This window comes from Cupressus sempervirens, chromosome 8 (assembly GCF_028749045.1).
Source record: "Cupressus sempervirens isolate cs-2001-9-10 chromosome 8, ASM2874904v1, whole genome shotgun sequence".
Classification (NCBI taxonomy): Eukaryota; Viridiplantae; Streptophyta; class Pinopsida; order Cupressales; family Cupressaceae; genus Cupressus; species Cupressus sempervirens.
The window spans coordinates 425,714,370-425,739,026 of NC_143125.1; positions in this window are offsets into that span (position 1 = coordinate 425,714,370).

Sequence of the window (24,657 nt, forward strand, 5' to 3'; positions counted from 1 at the left end):
TAGAAGACACACTTATTGATCTTTTTTTTTCTCCTTATATTGCTTCTACAACATAATCTTAAGCATTCATTTGAGTATAGAATGTTAATAACCAATTAGATAATATTAAATAAGAGAGATGAGTTAGAGATGATTTAAAGATTTCAAAAAATTTATGGAAATCTAAAATCCATTAAAACTAAAATTATCTCATAAAAAAATTACACGGTGGAGTTTTAATTTGACTAAAGTCTTTGATGAATCTCCTATAATATTCATCATGTACTATATTAATTCTAGCTTCCTTTTCTTTGCAAAAATGTGAAGGTTGAAAATTTTTTATGTTTCACCTAAATTCAAGTTGTAGAGATATAATGTCCCAAGATGACCCCATTTGTTACTCATATACACACTCATTGTTGTCATTAGTGAGATTATGGTTAGTGAACATTGTTACCAAGCCATAATATTAATCGAGACAAGGAATATTTGATGCTTAAGTATGTAATATATACATTGAGTAGTTATGTCGAGACTTACTTGAGCCAGATAAGATTTATTGAGTCAAGAGGTTATTGAATGAAAACATGGCTATCGAGCATGGATAGAGTATTTATTGAGCTACATAGAAAGCATATAAAATCCTAGAATGACACAAAATTCTATGTATTTTGATTCCACCAAGAAGCTAAAGAGGTTTATGAAGATCGAGAAGAATATTTGGTACATTTTATTGGGAAGAAGAATTTAATTATTTATGATCCCAAGAAAGAATGTGGACTAATGAAATATAAGAAATACAATACTATGGATAGGTTGATTCTAGATCATTGATTTAGATTGATAATGTATTCCACAAGATTTATAAACCCTAAATAAGTCATGAATTGAAAGAGGTAGTAGATTTATTAATGACCTAAAATGATAATTTTAAAGTTGTTGTTGAAGTTATATTGAGGAGGGATATGTTAGAGGAATGAGAAGGTAAATCTTCTACATAAGTAGAGCACCAAGCAACAGAAGGGAAGGATTTGGCACATTGGTCACTAAAGGTGATAAAGGATTGTGCAGAAGAGAGATCTAGACAAAAAAGTAAGTTGCATCTAATCAAATCAAGTTCACTATTATTTTCTCATTATTGTATCAAATAAACCCTTTAACAAGGTAGAATTAATAGTCTTATTGTAAATTTCTTAACTAAGTACACACATTGTATTTTGGTGTAAAATCCTTGAAAAAGGTAGATCCTTAGATGTTATTATATTCCTCATCATAGAGTAAGTCACTAGAAGTGATAGAAATTTATATTGCTAACAAGGCAACCTCTCACTATAGTAGTGAAGGATTTTTGGGTGTCGTCCCCACCATAGTTTTTCCTCTAACCAAGGGTTTTTCAATGACCATTTATTTGTGTCATGATGGTTTATGGTTACATGCTTATGATAAAGTAGATTAGTTTTATTTAATTTTAGTACTAAATTAAGAGTATGTATATCTACCAAGTTCATATATCCAAAGGGCATATCAAATTTTAATAAGTGTAAAAAGTTTTAAGGATGTTGATTTTCATCCCCCCACCTCTTAGCATCTTGCCTTTCCTAAATAATCCAACAATTTGTATCGGAGCCAATTCTATTGTTAAGGGTTTTTACCACCTCAAAGAAAAGATCCAAGATATGGAAAGGTATAGGTTTGATAAGACTATTGAGAATTAGAAGCTAGAACTAAAGATGACACTAAGTCAAATCAATGAAATGAAAGAGAAGCTAAAGAAGTCATTGAATAAAAGAAAATAAATTGCACATCAAATGAATGATACAACTTATCTGGAAGAAATGATAGAGGAACTATCTAATAGAAACATGTTTGATGAATTTGAGGCTTCCATATCAGATTTGATAAAAAATAACTAAAACCTAATTGAGTAGATGATATCATCAAAGCAAAAGAAAGAAGTGGAATCTACAAGGATGTGTGAAGTCTTGGGAAAAAGTGAAAATTTGAAGATAAGAAAAGAATGAAGATGATAAGAGACAAATTATTTCTAGATTGGATGCAAAGGATGAAAAAAACATAAGATTGATTTAGAATCATTATGATTTAGTAAATCAACTACTTAGTACAATTTGTGAGATTTGGAGAAACATGGAAGAAATTGTTGAGTTGAGAAATAAGAATGAAAAATTGAAGAGTGATTTGACACATGAGAAAGAAATTAATGAAATATTAGAGCAAAGTATAATAAAATTAGATGAATAGTTAAGAGGATAGAAGCAACTATGAAACACTAATGGACTAGGCTATACTAAGTCATCTACAATTGAGAAGGAAGAGTCATCCAAGAAATATGAACAAAGAAATTTGTACACAAATTGCAAGACAAAGAAGCCTAAATCTATAATTGCAAAAAACCTCGACATACAACTAATGTTTGTAGGAGAAAAGTTAGTAAGACCAATGTTTGATGGTTATTGTTACAATTGCAATAAGTATATTCACCAAGCATATGAATGAAATTCCAAGTTTAATCACTCTCCTAAGTAATATGGGTTTAATGGGTATTATAATACTTGTAACAAGTTTGGACACATTTCACAAAATTGTAGATCTCAATATAAGCCCAATAGGGTACCAAAAAAGCAAGGTAATATTGTTAATTGAGATTACAATAGAATGATTACATGTACTATATGTGGAAGGAATGGTCACATGGCATCAAATTACATGAGATTTTACTTTAGAGGAAGGTGTGGTAATTGGAGAAATACTGGAATGAGATGTTATCATTTTCAAAAATTTGGTCGTATAAGTGAGGATTGTAGATATCAAGCATAAACATCTAAAGAAGAATATGTCAAAGGAAAGATCAAAGTTAATATTGATGAGATTCATGCTTAGAGAAGTAAGAGTAGGAGAAAGAAGAAAAAAAGAGAGTGGGACAACAAATGCTACATTCAATGACCCCTCATCCAATGGATTAGGTGAATCTACTACTTTGAACTAAATCATGCAAAAGCATATGGCCTTGCATTCAAATTATAATATCTTACATCACTTCCTAGTAAATGATAAATTGAAGTCCATATATGCATAAGTTAAGATTCAATCAAAAAAATAATAAAAGTTGGAAATATTTAGAGAGATAATTGAGCATGAGAAGTTGTTGGAATTACCCCTGTGTCAACCAAGTTGGCACTAGAGTATTGCTTGACCAAGCATCCTAAGGAAATCAAGTGAAGATTGACAAAGTTAGTGTGTTAACCAAGGTCATTTTATAGAGAATTTATCATTCCCAATAACCTAACTTTAAAAGAAAATTTTCTTATAAATTGTGTTTTGAACCATTCATTTATTTACCCTACATTTTCATGTTTTTCAAGAGCTAATTTGTGAAAATCTAAGGTGCCTTTGTGCATTGTTGAAATTGGATATTGAGAAAGTGAATTCAAGTAATATTTTTAGTGTGTAATCATATTTTGTATGAAGGGGAGAAAATTAGGTTAGTTTCAAAGGTATTCATCAAAACCCCAACTTCTCATGATGCCATTAAGCTCTACATCTAATAAGAAAAGTATGGTTAGTGAAGTTAAGATAATTATAAAAGAGGATTGTGAAAAAATAGAGTTTCATAACATCGACTAGTTTAGACTAGTAGTAAGACAAAACAATAACACTAGTGATGATATTTCTAATTCACTCAAAGAATCTAGTAAATTGGGAGATTAAAAATATATTAAGTATTCTAAGTTAAATGATAGTAATGAGAAGAAGATTGAAGAAGATCAAAAAATTTAGGTATGAACCTATTAAGATTGGGAACATGATCCAAAATGAAATTTTCACTAAGATTGAGAAACAGAGCCATTATGCCTTAAAAATCAAAACCAAATGAGGAAGAGATCACTAGCTATTGTAATTCTAGAATTCCATCCTAAAAAAATTGGTGATGCAATACAAAGATATAGGAAAATATTTGTGTGAAAATGGAGGGCAATACAAGTTTTGACTGGAATATTAAAAGAAGTGGATACAAATGGTCAAAGAATGTGGATGTAGATCTTCAAAATCAAAGATGTGCCATGTAAGTAGGTGATACAAAGTAAAAAAAAACAAGATAATCAATAAGATGAATTTGAAAATATATCTATTCAAGATATTTTTGATGATGTACATGAGATGGACTTAAAAGACATAGCTTAAAATGTTACCATTGAATATATTACTAAAGATGACCTAGGTGATAAAGTGAAGAAATATGAAGATGTGATAGCTCACGTTGAGTGTAACATTTAAGTACAGTAAGTCACTTAGTTAGACTATGTATATTTACCAATATATGCACATGTAACAGGGAAAATAAAGGTATACAAGAGGCATGAGACACAAAATGAAACATAAAGTACAAATACTATCCTATTGATTCTTTTAGTTCTTTTGTTACTAATTTTTAATGGATACAGTCACAGAAACTGAGCAACAAGGAAAATATATTCAAGAAGGAGACAAGAGTACTAAGAAATAGACTAGTGGAAGAAATGATTGCACTACATATTATTATACTACTATTTGTAGGCCACAAGTCCAAGGACCTCTACATGAGGGATTGAAAAGGAAAGGATAGGGTGACCAACCCAAGTAGAGTTCACTAGGTGAACAAAAAAAGGTCACACCAACACAATATAAGATTAATCCTCATGTGCAAAAAATTCAAACCTTTTTAGAGATAGCACCTAATCAAGGAGACAAGCATGATGAGAAAAATAAAAATGATGAACCTAAATAGAGAAACTAGGAGAAGAAGGCTCCAGTACTATCAACTTTATCATTGAGTACTAGCATAATTACATCAAAGGATAAAAAGAAAAAGAAAAATGTAACCAAGCCCAATATTTTTGTTATAGTTGATGAAGTTTTTGGCATGCCTAATTGGGACCCTAAGATTCTAGACCTAGATGCTCTAGCTAAATTTGGAGAGGTATATTTTTGGAAGGAAGATCAAGATAGATTGAGAAAAGATATGAAATATAAAAAAGTGCTAGATGTAATCAAGGATACCATATTGGAATTCATTATAGATACAACTTTAGATGTGAAATCCCCCATCTTGGAGCAACTAGTACATTTAGTTGATAAAGTGAATGAGCTTGATCTAGATGCAGAAGAAAAATTGATGGAGAGTTCAGAATAAAAAATTGAGAATAAATTACTAGAGAAGGTACCAAAGACAATTGTATACACCAAGTGGAACTTTCTACTCTTGTTATCAAGTTGGATGCTCTTGTTCAAAAATTATTTTTTTGCTTAAAAAGTCGTACAAGATTCCTAATCTCACTCAGGACATTAAAGATATAGTGTGGAAAGTTGGTGAGGACATGAAGTCAAGTGAAAATACATTAAAAGTTGGAAAAGGTTCCTATATGGTATGTTACTCTTGGGTGAAATTCTATATAGGGGTTCAACATGAATTTTTAAATGAAGAAGCCAAGACAAGGGAAGAGATAAATGAGATGCAAGCTTTGTTAGTTCCCCATCTTGAGGTTATGCTAAGACACATCAAAAAGGCCAAGGACATGGTAGTTTTACCTAGATTATCAATTGTATGTCACATGATATAACTTGTAGCCAAAATAAAACTGGAGAAGGAGACACTAAAAATATTGAAGACCAACTGGGATACGACCATGGCTATTATGATGAGGAGCCACCATAAATTTCTTGATCAATTTGGAGTTCATTTTAAGTAGAAATCACAATTTTGTTGAATTTTTGGAAAAAGTGGACCAAAAAGAGGAATTATGATTATGATTATGATTATATGTGATGTATATAATAGAATGACATACAGGGGGAGTATATGCTATGTCGAGAGATATAAGTATTGAAATGTATAAGATTTGTACACAAAAATAATTTTGAAAAATATTTTGCAAAATACATGTTATATTGAGAGTAAGGACATGAAGTGAAGGGAGTATACACTCAGGGGGAGTTTTAAAAAAATCACTAAGACATTTTCTGAGCTACCATGCAAAAGATGTTTTACACTAATGCCAAGGGGAGAATGTTACTCCTATATGTCATTAGTACAAAAAGGTTAGTCATTGAGAATAGAATATGATGATTGGTGAATGTTGTTACTAAGCCATAGTATTCATTGAGTCAAGGAAATATTGAATCTTAAGTATGGAATATATACACTGAGTAGTTATGTAGATGTCAAGCATAGACTTACCCAAGCTAGAAAAACTTTATCGACTCAACAGGTTACCAAATGACATGATATCTACTGAGCATGGATAAATTATCTACCAAGCTACACATGTAGCATATGAAATTTTGGAATGGTAAAAATTCTATGTATTTTGATTCTACTAAGTGGGAAAAGAGGTTTACAAAAATTGAGACAAATATTTGGTAGGTTTTATTGAGAAGAACACTTTGACTATTTTTGATTTCCATTGAGCTATCATTTTGTATGATGCTTAACAGTAGGAATCCTTTTGAAATCATCTTTTGAAAAGTTAATCTAGGATCAAGTCCAAGGTTCTGGGCAATCTTGTGACCTACTAGAATCTACTCAGTTGAAGATAAATGTTAATGTTCATGAGGAGGCATTTGTCAGTTCTGAAATGATTTGGAGAAGATGTAGAATTTTCTTGCTATCTCAAAAGAATAACCACACAAAAAGAAATATATTTTTGTTTTTTTCTATTTGTTCTGGGCAATCTTATGACCTACTAGAATCCACTCAGTTGAAGATAAATGTTAATGTTCATGAGGAGGCCTTTGTCAATTCTAAAATGATTTGGAGAAGATGTAGAATTTGCTTGCTATCTCAAAAGAATAACCACACAAAAAGAAATATATTTTTGTATTTTTCTATTTTTATGATGAATGAAATCTAACAATGCAACTATATGAATTCCTAATTTAACCAAGGGGTTAGTAAAGAAAATAATGAAGATCAAACAAATAACATGAAAGGTAAAATTCCTAATGGACATAAACCACAGAAACAACGTGTTTGCGAGTTAAACCAATGAAAATAGGTGAAACACTTTCTTAATTCCATTAATGCAATCATCAATGGGAATTCAGTAACCATAAGATGTTTCACTTTTTATCAAATTGCAAGGCCACAGAAAGTGTGCTCATGCAAGACAAAAAGCTATGTGGGAACAATATGATGATCTTTTCTCGAACTAAGTACCTTAGGAAAAATTTTAGACTCATAGTAAACACTAGAATTAAAAGATCACAAAACCAACATAACATAATAAAACTATTGTCTCAGTTAAACTTCATGAAACATACATCCATAAAATATAACACACTTAGGAAAGAATCACTATACTGCAAATGTGAGCACCATTGACATATATTATTGCACTAAAATAATGGCAGCCTAGAATACATATTACATTCCTAAATTTATAAGAAATATTTTTCTCAATTTGTGTTGAGAGTAAGAGATATCTTTATGCAACCATATGATTCTAAACTAATAAAATAAATCTATTTATGTACAAATTGACTATCTAACTGGTGCTTAGTAGGACTCCAGCCATATTTATATAATTAATTGGATGCATGAGCCTTTACATTTCTTAAAAAAAAGATAACATGAGAAAATAAGAATAAGAAAGCCATTAGATAATGTACAAGTGTCTAGAAGTGCCAAAAATAGAAGCTGAATCTTTACTAGGCATTTGTAGGAGTTAAACTATCGTCAGAATGTGTTTTTGATGCATGGAAAGCTCTAAATTTAGAACTAGTAGTTAACTATTGGCACAACTCTAACTTGTTCAAAACTTTTGGCAAACCTCTAAAAAGTGCACCTACACACCTAGTGTAGCTATGCACCTTAGAAGCAAGTTCAAAAAATGCAAATTTTCACCAAGTATCAAAATTGAAATTGTGGCTTCTAGGTTTTGTTACTCTTTATACTAGACCTATGTCTAGGTATTTTCCCTTGAATTTATCAATAATCTCGGTGACTTGAGCTACATCTATAAAATCTAAGGCATTATACTTATCTTTCACCTTCTATTTGCCCACTTTGATGCGAGTCTTTGAAAAATCTCCGAGTTTCACATCCAAGTCTAGTAATGCTTCTTTTGTTCTAAATGCTTGCCTAATGTCATCATCATTAGAAGCTTCTTCAAAATTGGTCAAATACTACCTCTATAGCTATCAATTTATCCCTTGCATCATCTTCAAAAATATCTAAACATGTGTCACTACAATGTTTCTTTGCATCCAAAATTTTCTCTTGGGCTTGATCCTTGAGCTTATGAATCTTCACGTGTAATATTTCCATTACTTTATTGCCATCTGCAATATTCTCTATCCAATCATCAATTTTATCTAAATCCTCCATTTAATATACCTCGATTAACATTTGATATCTTTGACTCTTAATTGATTGTAGTGCTTGTAGGTCCTTACCCCAGGAATGTACTTCGTCCATCAAACCAAAATCTTGATTCAAAATAGCTACAAGATTATCTACATTATTCTACATATGGTGTAATAACTTAAGATTTCTTTGCATAATCTATACACCTTTCTTCTCAAAAATTTCTCACCATTTTAGACAAGCTTTCAAAAATGGGTCTAATTGTACTACCTCCTTATCCCTCTTCTCTAGTGCTGCATTTAAAGTTTCCTTAGGATTCGTAGGATCTAGAGGACCAAAAACTTCATTTAGATATCCTTTTATGATTTCATTATGCTTCCCAACTATTATCAATACTGCCTCATCCTATTCTAAGTGTTTAAACACTTCTTTCATTCCCATTGTTACCATTAACTTAGTAGTATCTAATGTGGGCTTTCCAAGCACAACCTCTCTAACTTGATAATCCATTGGAGTCAATTATTCAACATGGGTATATGGAGGAGGGATAGCCACGTGTGCAAATAAGTCCTAGTTCTAATCACTTATAATGAAGGATAATGCTCATGGATCCTTTGGTGGTGACTCAGGTTTCCTAAGAACTTCAATCAATTCCATCCTATACTCTTTCTTAGTAGTGAATTATTTCCTTTTGTTTCTAATGACTTCTTTCCTCAACCATCTTGGGATATGCTCCAATAGAGATTTTCCTTTTGAAGATAAAGGAGCTTGATCTACAATGCTCTTCCCTTTATTGCTCCTTCTGGAGTCTTCTCTTTCTGTAAGAGATCCATATGGGGAGTCCCTATATCTATGGAGTCTATTGTACTCACCTTTGTGTCTTGGGAAGTTTGTTGAGGTTGCTCACTTGTTTGTCCTTCCTCCAACACTTCATTGGTGGATAGTTGTTGTGACTCTTCCCCTTTTTCTACTTGAACTTGTTCTTTTTTAGTGTTGGGAGGCAAAGGAGTAGCAAATCCTTTATCTACACAAAAAGTAACTTGAACTAGAGATGGTGGAGCTACTTTTGGTCCTTGTGACTCTGGTGGCAGTTGACTCCAATCGTCCTATTGAGGTTGATTAGTTGGAGTGTCTCTTATTTTATCTCCCACCAATTTAGTACCAACTAGCATGAAATCAAAATTTGACATTATGAAGACGCCAGTCCCACAAAATCCTACTCATCTATCCATTGATGCATTTCATCCTTGGAGGTTGTAGACTGAATGGGTTGCTCAAGAATAGATGGCAGTGTGATTGTGGAGCTCCTTCTTTGTTCTGATTCTATAGCTCTAGCAAGCCAAGTCCTTTAGTTCAAAGGCAAGTTAGCCTCTTCATCCTGATCATCCTCTTCTTCCTCTTCTTTTTAGATAGCTTCTAGGACTGATGGGAAAGGAATCACTCTCCTAATGACATTTTGTCTCCTCTTGACCAAAAATTTAATATTTCTTCTCTTAAGAGTGGAAGGCCTCCTTACCCTTGTTTAGCTTGCAATACTTAAGGATTGTCTTGGGCTTGTGTTGCTTCCACATTCTCCAATCCTTGTACATTTTTTGCCTTAGGCTATGGCTATGCTTGAGAGGCCCCCTCTTCTAGCTCAACTTGTTTGGGAGAATTCCTCTTCCTCTTTCCTTTACCTTTACCTTTCTGAGCCCTATAATACCCAACTTCTCTATCAAGTTGGTGCACTATTTTTGGCCTTACTAGAGACTGAGCTATAAATGTAGGCACTATAACCTTAACTCCTTGATCGCTTGTTGGGCTGGCTTGTGCGTGAAATACTACCACTTGAGGAATTGGATCCAACTTGAAAGGTCATTTGATCCAATCCTTTGTCAATTTGATGACATGCCTAGCCTAGTGATTAATGTCTAGGTTTCTTTCCTTATCAATCTCAACATTCATAATTGGTTGATAACCAATTTTGTCCCTATTGAACAATGGATCCAAAACATCCTTAGTATCTTGTTGAAAAAACTTTAAAGGAACTTTTATTTCCAAAACACCGCTTGCTAGATAGAGAGTCATCCTATAATAATCCCTTATTCAGATATCATAGTTGTCTATTGTATTCATCCAATGGTCTTCAATTGCATCTTCATGCTGAAATGTCTTGCCAGCAAAATATTGTATTCTCCCAATGTTATCAAAATAGGGTCAAGGAGAATTATACTCATCTAAAGGACATTGATCCCATTCTTATTTAAATGATGGAATATCCTATCTCTAAACTACACTGAATGGTCCTATAGTAATGGGCCACACCCATGTTATTTTATGCTATCTCCTTACTCTATCATATGCAAAAGAGAGTCATCAAGAAATCTCCAAGAGTATAAGTCTAACACTTGGATATCTTGGGAGCTTCTTAGGATTTATAGTTGTACCCACTGCCCTCAAATAGGTGAATGTTCAGTACTGGATGTAATAGGCTCCAACTTTTGATATCTTTGCAGCTACCTCTTCTAACATCCTCTTCACATAATCCCCTTCAATAAACCAAATTATTGCAAATATAACTGCATCATTTACTGTCATGTATTCCTTGTTGTGATCTAGAAGCCTTTTCTTTACCAATTGGGGATAAACTATCTATGGCCACGTGTTTACATCTTGCATACTGTCCTTTTTGTAGAGTCTCAGATAATCTATCACTCTTATAGCTAACAAATATACCAAATATGATGTCATATAAAACTTTTGGTTATTCTTAACCACCATCAGCTGCTCACCCAAGTTTTCACTAAGTATGGAACACCAGTCAATTGGCATCTCTACTATTTTGATCATCTCAATAAAATACACCATCCAAATGTTCAAGTGTCTAGATGCAAGAAAACCCATGACTCTGCTCAAGAGAATGATAGAATATCCAATATCTTCTTTCATGTAGCCTTTTTTCATATCCACTTTACCTACTTTCTGCCTAAGAGGAGTCTTCTTAATGAGGTATAAGGAGTGGATAATTTTGGAAGCTTCATCTATATGTTCCCTGTAGTATCTCTCTGCTTGGTGATAAGTCAATCTGATGAATTGATCTACCCCTAAGAAGATGGAATACCTTCTCTATGTTATTGGGTCAAAGATCCAGGATGATCTCTCTAGTTATGCTCTTGACTACCCTTTCTTCAAGAACATAATTTTTTGTGAGTGTCATTATCAACTCTAAGGATTGAACTGATACTAGGTGTGACACTACATTAAGAAGTCCTAATCAGATCAAAGAAGATATCATTGGGACCTTTCTATCAGTTTATTGTATAATTCTAGGAATACACCCAAATATATGTGACCTAGTTTGGTGTCCCAAATTTTGAATAATTATCTTGGAAGCATGACTTGGTTAGAACACCTTGAAACTTGAACACTATGGGCTCTGGGACCATCTTTTTAGCAAGGAAGGATGATGAAGAGGCCATTGAATCTACACAAAAAGAATGTGTATTAGTCTAAAGTTGAAGAAATATCAATTAATTCAAACCTTGATGTTGACATAGGCTTGAAAACACCTAAAAACCTAATTTGTAACCCTTTTGTGAAAAAAAGGGCACACTTGGCACACCTCGGAGGTACACCTTTAACCTTGGAAAACCTTTTAATATGGGGTGTATAGTAGCACACCTCAAGGGGTGCACTAATGTGCACCCTATATACTTTACACAAAAGGATTTTTCATTTTAAGGGTGTGTAGCAGTGCACCTAATTAGGTGCACTACTGTGCACCTAAAATTGGTGTTTTGTTATGTTTTTAAAAGTTTTTGTTTAAGTGATGCAAAGAAAAAGGTGCACAACTATGCACCTAGGTAGGTGCACAACTGTGCATCTAGGTAGGTCCATACATGTGCACCTATTCTTTGTGTTTTAATGTTGTTCATTTATGTATGAGTGTAGGTGTAGGAAAGGTGACAAGGTAGATCACCACACCTCAAGAGCTACATTGTTGTGATCAACTAAGGCTCAAAAGGAAGAATGAAAGTGAAGAGGGGGAGGGGGTCCCCAGGCTTTATAGACCTAGGACCTAGCCCACCTATCTAATGTGCATAACTACACTATTGTGCACTTCAGAGAGGAAGTGCTCTCCTCTAAGTGTTCTGGTGCACTAGGGCACTTAGGGAGGTGCACTAGTGTGCCTTTAATTTTCAAAAATAACTTCTCCCCATAGAATTTGAATTTTCAAGATCTAGTTTTTGAATTGGGACCCAAATCTAACTAGAAACACTAGGCAAAGACCCTAAAAATGACTCAAATCCTAAACTAGGGATCCAAAAAGCCAAAAAATAAAGTAGGGAGTCCCCATTCCTAGGCGAAATGGGGCATGCATTGTGAAATCACAAAAGTTTCATAACTCATGCCCCATTTTAGACTCAAAATGGGGAACCCCTTTTTTAAGCCTAAGATCATTTTCAAGGCATCTAGTTAGATGCCTTAATGGATCAAGATTTCCCTCTAAGTCTAAACCATTTTATGATGTCCATTCAGTCGAGTCTATGCAGTACCTGTGGGTTAGAAAGGCAAATTTTTTCTTTAAAACTCAAAAATTCACATGTGCACACCATCCACACCATGCACACATTTGCACCTACATAGAGTGAAAAATATGTGAACTCAACTTAGACCCCAAAGACATACATGTCCACACCTCTGACAATGCACACCCTAGCTCTTCCCTATCTATAAATAAGGACCCCCCTCTTTCTAATCACTTGTTCACACTAAGACCTTGAGAGCACACCTTTGTACCCATCCAATCTCTGCACATCCATAGAACTACACCAACATCCAACCTTTTTCAAAGGTAAAGTAGTCTTAAGGAATGTACCTTATCCAAAGTAACCAAGAGTATCCTTTTTGTCTAATCGTAGTGTGCAACTTGTGCACATGCACATGTGCACTATGTGTACAACATGCACATTTCAATTCATAAATTTTCATAAAAAATATCTAGGTGCACATTTTGCACCTTGCACACTTGTGCAAGTGAACCATGTTTTTCAAGTGTAGACATGTGCATTTCAAGCACTTACAAGATTTTTAGTCAGTTTTATAAGTCTTCTACTAGTTAGGTCATGTTTGTTGGGTCATCTTAGGTTTTTTCCTCATTAATTATACTCAGCTTATTTATCTTTTGTGAAGATAAATGGCATCATATCCATCTACTATGACCATAGAGATTGCACCTAAATCAGTCACCTTCAAATATCAAGGAGCATCAAAGAAATCTAGATTCTAAGATAAACACTTAGAAACCTGAGATACCGAGTTAGGAAACATTGACTAGAATTCTTTCCTATTACTATGTAACAAGCCCAAGGAAAGATCAACTATGGTATCTAAACTAATTAGAAGCAGGCTAGTAAATGTATCTTCTAATCTAGTATTTTTCCATTCATCAGAGATGATAATAACCCTAGCACACCACTATGTACTAGAAGATAAAGTTGTTAAAAGTGTGATAGGGGAAATTATCTTGGGAATTAGGCCTTGAAACATTGATAAGGTCTTCCACATTCCTCAAGTAGATCAATATTATAGATCACTTATGACATGGAAAACAGGTGGAACAGTGAGAATCAATCAAAGGTGAAAGAGATAGTATATGGGAAGTACCTTATTCATAGACTACAATTGAACTAGAGAGGTGGAAAGGTCAACATGACCCAAGGATATATGATAGATGATATTAGCTACTCTATAGTCCTTTTGAGTATAGCTATGTTCCTCCCTATAGCTGGTCACTTATAAACTTGGATGGTACATTTCATAGAGACCATTGGAATGGAGAAGATGTTGATTGATTGGGCTACAATCCTTAGCAATAATTTGGATGAGTATCTCATTTTAGTGAAGAATGGCCCACATTTCTACATGACCTCTTATGTTGTGTAGCTTCTAGTAGTGAGACCAACAAAATACCCTAATTTGGTTAGGAAAGGATGCATGCAGGATGAAAATGCCTAGCCATACATAGTCTATCCCCAACCTGTGAAGAATAATCTTCCTTCAAAGAGCCCTAAATAAAATTTGGTCAATGATGGATTCATTTTCAATATCATTAAATTTATTGAGAGATAATAAACCAAAAAATGTCAATAGAAATGAGAACTCAGATGTCACAAATAGATGCTTTCTTCATCTAGTTCAACACATTTTCCTATATTTGAGTAGTTGGTACTCTCCTATGCTTGAAGAAGCTCCCTCAATATCCATCAAATAGGCTACTACTATTAGAGATAGAAAGGAATTAATTGTTCTCCATTTGAAATAGGGTTGGAAAGAGCATAAGAGGACATGGGTTTGGTTGATTACTTGTGGGCCTTTTGATATCAAGAAAAAAGTAATACATAGCTACTTTTGAGTCAGAATGGGACTAGTATCCTTTATAAGATTATCAATAACCTTTCCCATACTTTTAAAATATTAGGATGGTACAAAATTTACCCAATATGGTGATTGAAGATCACTAGATGAACAATGTAGATGACTATGAGGTCTAGATAGGGACTATTGTAGAATGATTCTATAGCTTATAGAAAAGGTTCTTAACCTAGAAGTATCCCTCAAAGAATGGAAAAAGGATGCCCCCAAGGTAATCTATCCATTGTAAAATAGGGACAAGATCTATGAGTGGCCTATCATAAATGCATAAATTGGGTCAAGAGGAGAATGATAATATTCATAATAGGATTTGACATGTTATAGAGCTAACAAGGGAGTGGGCTAGGAAGTCTTTTTGCTTGGACCTGGTTCCCCAAGATTTGACTCTAAAAGCCACTACCTAACCAAAGGAGGGTAAAGGAACACAATTTGTAGTTCTCGCATACCCCACAAAGTCACATTTGATGTTGAAGATAGTGCACTAGCATGAACAAGAGGTCAAATACTTCCAAACCAAAAGAGTGAAGAGGAAGAGAAAGAGGCTCACTCGAGAGAGAGACCAACAATAATAGGTCCAGTCAAAACTAGCCACATAGGAAGAGGCTTAGCCTAAACAAGAAGAATCTCTAGCACAAGATGACCTTGCAACTCCAATAGAGGCCACCCTGTCAATACCTAAGACAAGTTCCGCAAACCATTCCTAAGGTTGAAGAGGGGGAGAAAATTGAATATGTCCCACTCAATAGGAGAAAACCCTTAGGAAGGGTTGTAGAAGAAAAGAGGATGAGTTTGACCTAGACACTGCCTTCTATCCCATAAGATCCCATCCATTTAGAAGCCTCAAAATAAAAACAAGGGAGGTGGATAGAAAAGATGGAGAGTGAAGGAATTGATTTCTTCAACAATTCAAACTATGACTTTATGCCAGTGGGTATAGAGAGGGTAGGGGAAAAGATATAGGATACCCCTTGAAATGAGTTTCTAGGAGAATATTGGGAATAGTTGCCTCCTTTACCTCAAGGGTCACTTGGTATACCTCCTTTTCCATCAGAAGTCCTTTCATTAATTCTTCCCCAATTAGAAAAAGAAGCAATTTCTCTACCTCCTATACTAGAGCCCAAAAGCTAGACCATAGAGGAAGGAGAGTATGTCAAAGTTAGATAAAGATGAAGTATTAGAAGAAGGATAGATTGTTAAGGAGTAAGAACAAGTTCTTCCTATAAAAGAGACTAGGTTTTTAGCCCAAGTAGAAATGGAAGCTCAATCCCTATTCCTCCATTAACAAGAGAAAACTCTAGAGCAAGGTGTTAAAGGAAAAGGGGCAACATCAAAACCTACATCATATACATAGTACAGGTCTCCTATGGAAATCACTCTAACATGGTTAAAGAGAGAGGTCTTAACTTGACAAATAAGACATATGGAGTTCATTGAAGAGGATGAAATGAAAAAAATTATCAAAACAATTAGGATGCTAGAACAACCTAAGGATGATGCTAAAATATTGGCTTTTATCATGAAGAATAAAAATGAAGATCTTTTGGCGCATATTTCTATTTGTCCTCCCCAAGCTGATATAGAAGAGGTGTCTCCAAAAGATTACCAGATGAAAGCAATAGCTCTTGGTAAACCCACATTTGATATTGCCAAGGTTTTGATCACCACGGGCCTTAAGAAAGTATTTTCACATCTACATTTAGGTGAGTTAGAAATTTTGGTTTTGAGAAAGAAAAATGAATTACTAGGAGAATACTTGAATGAAGTAGAGGGTCCAATAGACTTGATCATCCAAAAATTTCTCTAGGGGTCCCAATAGAGAGGAGAGAGATAGGGCAAGTCATAGAGGAAACTGTACACTCAAATTGTGTCCCACTCTAAACCCTTCTATCCAAACGATTCCATGAGTTCAGAATACTTGGATGCCGGCTTAGAGCTCCCTATCCACGGAGTGCAAGAGAGTGTATTTCAAGTTCAAGGGCTCTCAGATGAGCCTTAAAGATACTCTTCTTGCTAGTAAACCATGAAATGGGAGGTTCCAAAGACAAGATGCAAGAATGCAAATGTACCAAGGAGTTCCTCAAGAATGCAATGCAAATGAAAATTAAGCTAGAATGAGATGCAAAGTGGAGCTATGCTAAAACATGTATGAGAGTGTTACAATACCATTATTAAGCTATGTGAGATTGAGCTACATGTAAAACTAAAAGCTAAGCTAAGCTAGAATGTCATTATGCCATGGATAAGAGAATGTAGACAAGAAATAGAAGTTCTCCACAAAGCTCCAAGGAAACCTGTTAGAAAACCTGTAGCATAACAATATTCAAAATGAGGGTGGATTTGAGGGGAAAGCTCTCTCCCTTTTAAAGATGTATGGATGGTAGAGATCAAGATGAAGATGGTGGATGATCAAAGGTGGAATTCAAAAAGAGGAGTGATCCATGTGCACACACAAGTCAACCAATAGAATATAAGTTGACTTGTCATATAAGACAAAAAGTCTCACAGGCCTTTTCTTTTAATTGTAAAATAAAAAAAGGACTTTATGTGTGCACTTTAAGTGGGTTAGAAGAATGGGGTGTTTTATTTAATTAAAAGGGGACATGTTCTTTTAATCAAATAATGAACTTAGGATAGCATATTCAAACTATAGGTTATAATCAAATAAATTGATTATTAGCAATTCGATCTAGATAAATGATTACATTAATTTAGCCAAAATGTTGAAAAGGGGGCTAATAGTCGAGATGACCATTTTTAGGTGATTACATTTGCCCCTCTTTGACTAATGCATGATCGATCTGGGAACACATTATGTCAAAGAAAATAGAAAGCCAAGTAGGCGGTGATAGATATAGATATCTAATTTTGAAGAACGAAATGTAGAAAAAGATAGCAAGTCCTAAATGTATAGGCTGATAGTGGTAGTACTGAACACTAGGAAAAGATGATGTCAGAATTCAAGAAGAATGCTAACACTTAGCAAAGTAGATAGATTGAGAACAAGTGAGAAGATCAAACAAATGCTCCTAAGAAATAGATAGTTGTAGCAATCAGTGATAGAGTATTTCTGCCCCCTCGGGATCAAAATTGAAATGAGGTAAGGGGATGCAAAAACTGGCTAGACATGAGAAAATTAGAATATAGCAATGTCCAAGATGACAGATAGATGATTACAACCCAATAATGACTATAAAAAACTGATAAAATGCCCCAGTTTGACTAGAGTTGACCTTGAAGGATATAGCATAAAAATTAGGTCAAAATGAGTAGAAAGGTGATTTTAGACATAAAATAGTGAATTGAAGTAGATATGAAGTATGGAAATGATGAAGACATGAAGAAATGAAGATGCCCCAATGATGGTTTAGAGATTAGACCTCAAAAGGTCAGCTAACTACTCAGAAGAAAGTAGAATTTTTAAAAGACAATTTTGACCATCAAGATCAACTCGAATTTGGATTTTGATCCTGAAAATGAATCTAGGATGTCGAAATTATTTAAGAGGTCAAAACTTTATATAATGTGATGATAAGATAGAAAAGAGATGAAGCAAAAGATTAAGAAGGTGAAAATACATGAACAAGAAGAAAGTAAAGAAATATATGAAAGGAGTTAGCCGATATGTCTATGAAAAGATGAAGAGAGAGCTCTCCCTATATGCAAGAATGCAAGACTAAGCTAGAAAATGAACCTAAAATGCAAGCTAATGTGAAAAGTGGTTTACCAGCAAGAAGTGCATAACATTTAGACTCTTAATTTCATCATTGAGCATTTATTAGGGACATCATGAGATCATACAACCATCACTAGTATAACTATGAGGATATGAATATGATCGATATTAGATAGGTATATGGAAATCCAATCTAAGCATCAGAGACATGTAAGTCAAGATAACTACGTGATTAGATTCCCTAAGTTTAATTTAGCAAGATTACACCTATATCAAGGGATAAGCACTAGGATAAACCCCAAGTGTGGTCTTGCAAAATAATCAAGGATGATACATTTATAATTCAAAGTTTTGAATAGGACAAGCATGAATGCTTACAACACTATAGATAAACAAAGTATACCCACAAGTAGAAATCAAGAAAACATACCCCATGCCCCCAGTCTTCTAGTCAATGACATCCTCGAAAGACTATTAGGGAGGGAACACATGGCAAAGAAATCATCATAGATAGCACATAAAGTAGATAAAAATCAGCATAGCTCATTCATTTAAGTGTTAAAGTGTGTGTGTGCAAGTCACTTGGCCATTTCTTCAAGACTTGATTTTGATAGTAAGAAATATCATGACATCAAAGACCATAGGTAAACTATCTATAAAGTGTTGAAAAACACTTGATGTCAAAGTGGGTGGGGGTAGTGTTGAGAAACATTGTTTTGTAAGTTGTCAAAGAAACCCTAATGCACAAGAATACCTCAATAGGCTAAGTAGCTATGTCCTCAAGATGAGGACAAGAAACAATTCCAAGCCAGGAAATGTGTAGCGAAGTGGATGATTGAGACTTGATAGACATAGGTGCGAGGGTTTCAAGTAGCTCTTGTTTCCAGGTTTTCACCACTTGATAGATTTTCTTAGGACTTTTTTTTTTTTGGTGATACATCAAAGTGCCTATTGCTAGGTTTTCACTAAGATGATCTTTTTTTAGGACATTTTTTTGATTTTTAGGATTTTTTTCAGGATCATATATGATTTTTTTTGGAATTTTTAGAAGGTTTTAGATATCACTAGTTCTCAAGAAAGATCACATCATTTTCTCCCAATGTCTAGCAAGGTATAGGATATGATGGAGCAACGAGGCAGTGGATAAGCAAAGATGGATGAAAAAAGAGTATGAAGCAAGTGAAAGTGATCCTCAAGGACTGACTCCTCAAGAGTACCCAAGCTAGGCAAAGAGGTGAAATAGTCATATGAAGCATATTTTTGATAAGCAATGGAAGTAATGAGAAAGATAGCATGTAGGATAAGCAATGAAGCCAACAAGTGAGATAGCATGAAGTGTGTAGTCCAAAAGAGTAGCCATGTCAAGAGACCTATGAGAACCATGTTTCATTTATTATGATCAAGACCAAGGGGTCAACTAGATAGTATAGCAATGGGATAGAGAAATAAGAATAAAGCTCAAGATAGAGGCTATGAGTGAATGGGAGAGCACAATAGAAAATCTGGTGAATAAGATAGCCAATATGCAAAGATAGCTCAACATTGTCAAGATCAAAGAGAGAAGAGGGGATAGATGGATGATGGAAGAATTACGCATGATGCCTATTTGCCAAGTTTTCATCATGGTACTTATCTAAGGTGCCACAAGAAGTAGTTTTCACCATAGGATAAATTTATTTCTCTTTACTTTTGCTACCAAGGTGCCACAAGATGTGGTTTTCACTAAGGCACATTTTCATTTTTTCTATTTTTTCTTCTTTTTTTTTTGAATTTTTAGAAAGAACTGAAGCTTTTTGAATGTAGATAATGCTCCTATAGTAAAGATAAGTCATGATAAGCCAAGACCATAGAAAGGTATGCTAAAAGATGTTGATAAGGTGATGAAAGAGAAATGGTAGTAGGAAGAGTATATGGAGGATAATAGTTCATGTATAGAAAGTTAGTGTAAGCTTTAGAGGATTTCATGAGGGTAATTGAAATATTGTACAAGATCAACATTGACACACACCTTGAAGGGTTTCGGAATGATGGAGGAATCATGGATGAAGTAGCTTGAGGATTAGATGTATGAGGTGGTAGAAGAGATTTGGAAAAAAGTGGAGTGGAAGGCTTTGGAAGAAGATGGAATAGAAGCCTTTGGAAGCTTGAATGTCAACTTTGAAGTATTTTCAATATTCAATTCTTCTAAAAGAGACTTGGGAATCCACATAGCTTTAGATTTTCCTCATTCTTTGGGTGCTTGAGAGTGCATTTGTACAATGATGGATTTAGGAAACCATATTTTCTTTGGTTTATCTCTTTGAGTAGTGGACCTTTGCGGTCTCTTTTGTGCATTCCCCTTCTTAGAATTCACATGTTGATTAGATGGGACATAGTGATCTTTATTTTTCAATGGATTCTTATATTTATTCTCACTTCCAAAGGACTTGGGATTTGTGGATGAATAAGGATGATATGACTAGTTTAGATGTATAGATGGGTGAAAAGTCATCAAGGATAAGTGTTTTTTTTTATCTTGAGGTATTATAGGAGAGCTAGGGAATGAGCTATGAGTGAATGTAGGAGATGGAGGAACATAAGGCCCCAATATGGATGGAAGGTTTGCATGCTTTATCTTAGATGGATAAGGACCAAGGATAGATTTAGAAGATGCAAAGGGATAGTGGGAAGGGATATCAACATCTTTAGAATGAGCAACATGGTCAAAGCCATCAATAAACTCTTAAGTACCTTTGATAGGAACAACATTTTTAATAGAAGTACTTGAAGCTTGAGCACAATTTTGAAGTGGATGTGGAGAAGTAGAACATGAGGGGATGCTTTGATCTTGACAAGTAGCTTTGGATAGCATATGAAGAGAACTTTTCTCATAATTTTTAGTAAGCTCAAGGGAGATAATGGAAGTGGTATCTTCATCATACATGGGGGGTGGACAAGATATAGGATATGGAGGGGGAAAATATTGAAGGAGATGAAAGGGTGCTTGATCTTGATCTTTTTTGACATTTATAGCTTTTTCTTTTTGAGAGTCCTCTTGACATTGAGCCACTTCTAAGGACAAGGGAGAATGAAGAGTGAATGGAGTATCACTAAAACATGTATGAGAGTGTTACAATACCATTATTAAGCTATGTGAGATTAAGCTACATGTAAAAATGAAAGCTAAGCTAAGCTAGAATGCCATGATGCCATGGATGAGAGAATGTAGACAAGAAATAGAAGTTCTCCAAAAAGCTCCAAAGAAACCTATTAGAAAACCTGCAGCATAACAATATTCAAAATGAGGATGGATTTGAGGGGAAATCTCTCTCCCTTTTAAAGATGTATGGATGCTAGAGATCAAGATGAAGATGGTGGATGATCAACGGTGGAATTCAAAAAGAGGAGTGATCCATGTGCACACACAAGTCAACCAATAGAATATAAGTTGACTTGTCATATAAGACAAAAAGTCTCACAAGCCTTTTATTTTAATTGTAAAATAAAAAAAGGACTTTATGTGTGCACTTTAAGTGGGTTAGAAGAATGGGGTGTTCTATTTAATTAAAAGGGGACATGTTCTTTTAATCAAATAATGAACTTAGGATAGCATAGTCAAACTATAGGTTATAATCAAATAAATTGATTATTAGCAATTCGGTCTAGGTAAATGATTAAATTAATTTAGCCAAAATGTTGAAAAGGGGGCTAATAGTCTAGATTACCATTTTTAGGTGATTACAGAAACTAATTCACTTTTACATGCTTGCAAAAGGTAGAATCACAATTTTGAAGATAGAGTGGTACAAAAAATAGAAGGTAATTTGAACCTTCTACTAAGGATTCAAAATAACACGAAAAATTTAGTTATTATAATAAACCAAGATTTTGAGTTATTGGATAATGTGTATACATGGGCCAACCATTTGGAAGCATTAAAAATTATCAAAGGGACAAGGTATCAAATGTTAATGGAGGTATATATGACAGAGGAGTTAGATGAAATAGATGATTGGATAGAAAAGGTATTAGTGGGTAATAAGGTTGTGCAAGGATCATGTAAGGATATTCAAAAGATAAAAAATAAAGTTTAGTGGCAATTTTTGAGAGTAGATAAGCATTATAATGCCGCTAGTTGAGATATTTTTGGGGATGAGTCAAAAACTCATCTTTCTTTAGTAGAAATAGTTATGTAAAAATTCAAAGTATTATTCAAGGAAACTTCATCTAAGGATGGTGTTAAACAAATCTTCAAGATAGAAGAAGAATTATTGAAGTTAGATTCGAGATTGGAAGATTTTGTGGATACTAGTAAGAAATCGATAATTACCTCCAGGTGGTGCATAATAAATATGAGTCTTTAGATTTACTAGAAGCTCAAGAGATCATAGCTATTATCCAAAAGTTTACAAGAAAACATCTAGTCATCATTTTAGTCTAGAGTGAAGAAAAACTAGATGCTGGAAATTGTGACCGTGTCATAATAATAAGGTGTGCTTTTCACAAGGTGAGCTTTTCACAAGGTTCCCAAAATCAAGAGGTACTCTAACAAATTTGAAGATGAAGTAGTACATAGATAGTTAACTACTAGTTTCTATTTTTGAGCATTCCATGCATTGAAAACACATTTTGACAACAATCCAACTCCCATAAACACCTAGAGAAGGCCAAGCTTGCATTTTAAAAAGTTGTAGTGACTCTTAGATCATCTCATGACTTCTCTCTTCTTATATTCTTCTTCTTTTATTGTTTTAAATCATGTAAAGGCTCATGCACCTATTTATTGATATAAATATGGGTGGATACCTACTTAGTACCATTTAGAGATTCAACTTGTATGTAATTAGCTTTATTTTATTAGTTTTTACCATAATGTTTGCACTAGAAGAGCTCTCACTCCTAGGACAAAAGGAGGATAGGTTTTATTTTAAATACATGGATGTAAAATGTACTCCAAGCCAATATTTTGATGCAATAGTAAATTCCATTGGTACTCTCATTCTGAGTGTAGTAAATTTTGTTAGAGTATGTTATTTTTGTGAATTCATGTTCATGAATGATGATGGAACTAATAGTTTTATTACGTTATTATAATTGTGCAATATTTTAATTTTGGTATTCTTCTTATGGTAAAAAATTCTATTGTTGTGACAAATTTTAGAAAGGATCATTATTTTTCTTGCATAGTGTTTTATTTTGTGTGTGCACTTTTTGTAGCTACATGATTTGATGAATCGTACAACATCTTTTAGTATTCATTAAAGTTTCCATTAATGATTGCATCAATGGAATTAAAGAAGTGTTTCTCCTAATTTTATTGGTTTCTTATTAGATCCTTTTGATAATTTAATTCACAAACATGCTGTTACTTTGGTTTATGTCCATTAGGAATTTCCAAGTGAATTTTTTTAATCTCTCATGACCCTATCTTTGTTGTTTTCTTTTCAAACACTTGGTTAAAGTAGAAATTCATTGAGTTGTATTTATAAGAAATTACATTCATAATAAAATAGAAAATACAAAAATATATTGGTTTTGTGGTTACATTTTAGCAAACTTGTGTAGAATTGGTAGATACTAGCAAAGGCCTCCCTATGAAAATACACATTTATCTTCAATTGAGCTACCCAATAGATTGAAAAATAGCCATCTAGAACCTTGGAGTAAGTCATTGATCATATTTTCAAGAGAGATATTTGAGATAAAATATGTCATTAGCATCATGCAAAATGACTACTCAATAGAAGTGATGGTAGAAGGAAGGCTAGAAAACCATTCTACCCAAAATGCTAAGTTGATATTTGATAGTTTTGTGATTTTTAAAGTCCGCCATAGTAAGAAGGTCCACTTTTTACAAGGTGCACTTTTCAAAAGGTGTGCTCTATAGAGGAAATACAAACTAGAAAATTTTGACCCATTGTCTCCATTTTAGGGAGCATTAAGGTCTTCAAATAGTGGACAAGGGAGCATTTAGTTCCTAGAAATTAGTCACTTTTACAAGCCTTGCAGTGATAAGGGGATGCCCAAAATCTAGCCACTCACATTTCAAATCCCATTATATTCATCTATTCCAAATTCAAGCTTACCCCTACCTACCATTCCACCAAACCCTCTAGCTATGTCTTTCTCTAAAAATGTAGTAGATTCACCAATCAACTTGCAAGGCCCACTCAATGACCTTCCCAAGAAGCCTAATAAATTATGACCAACATTCATCTAATAAGAAACATAGATAGTTGAAGATTACATCAAG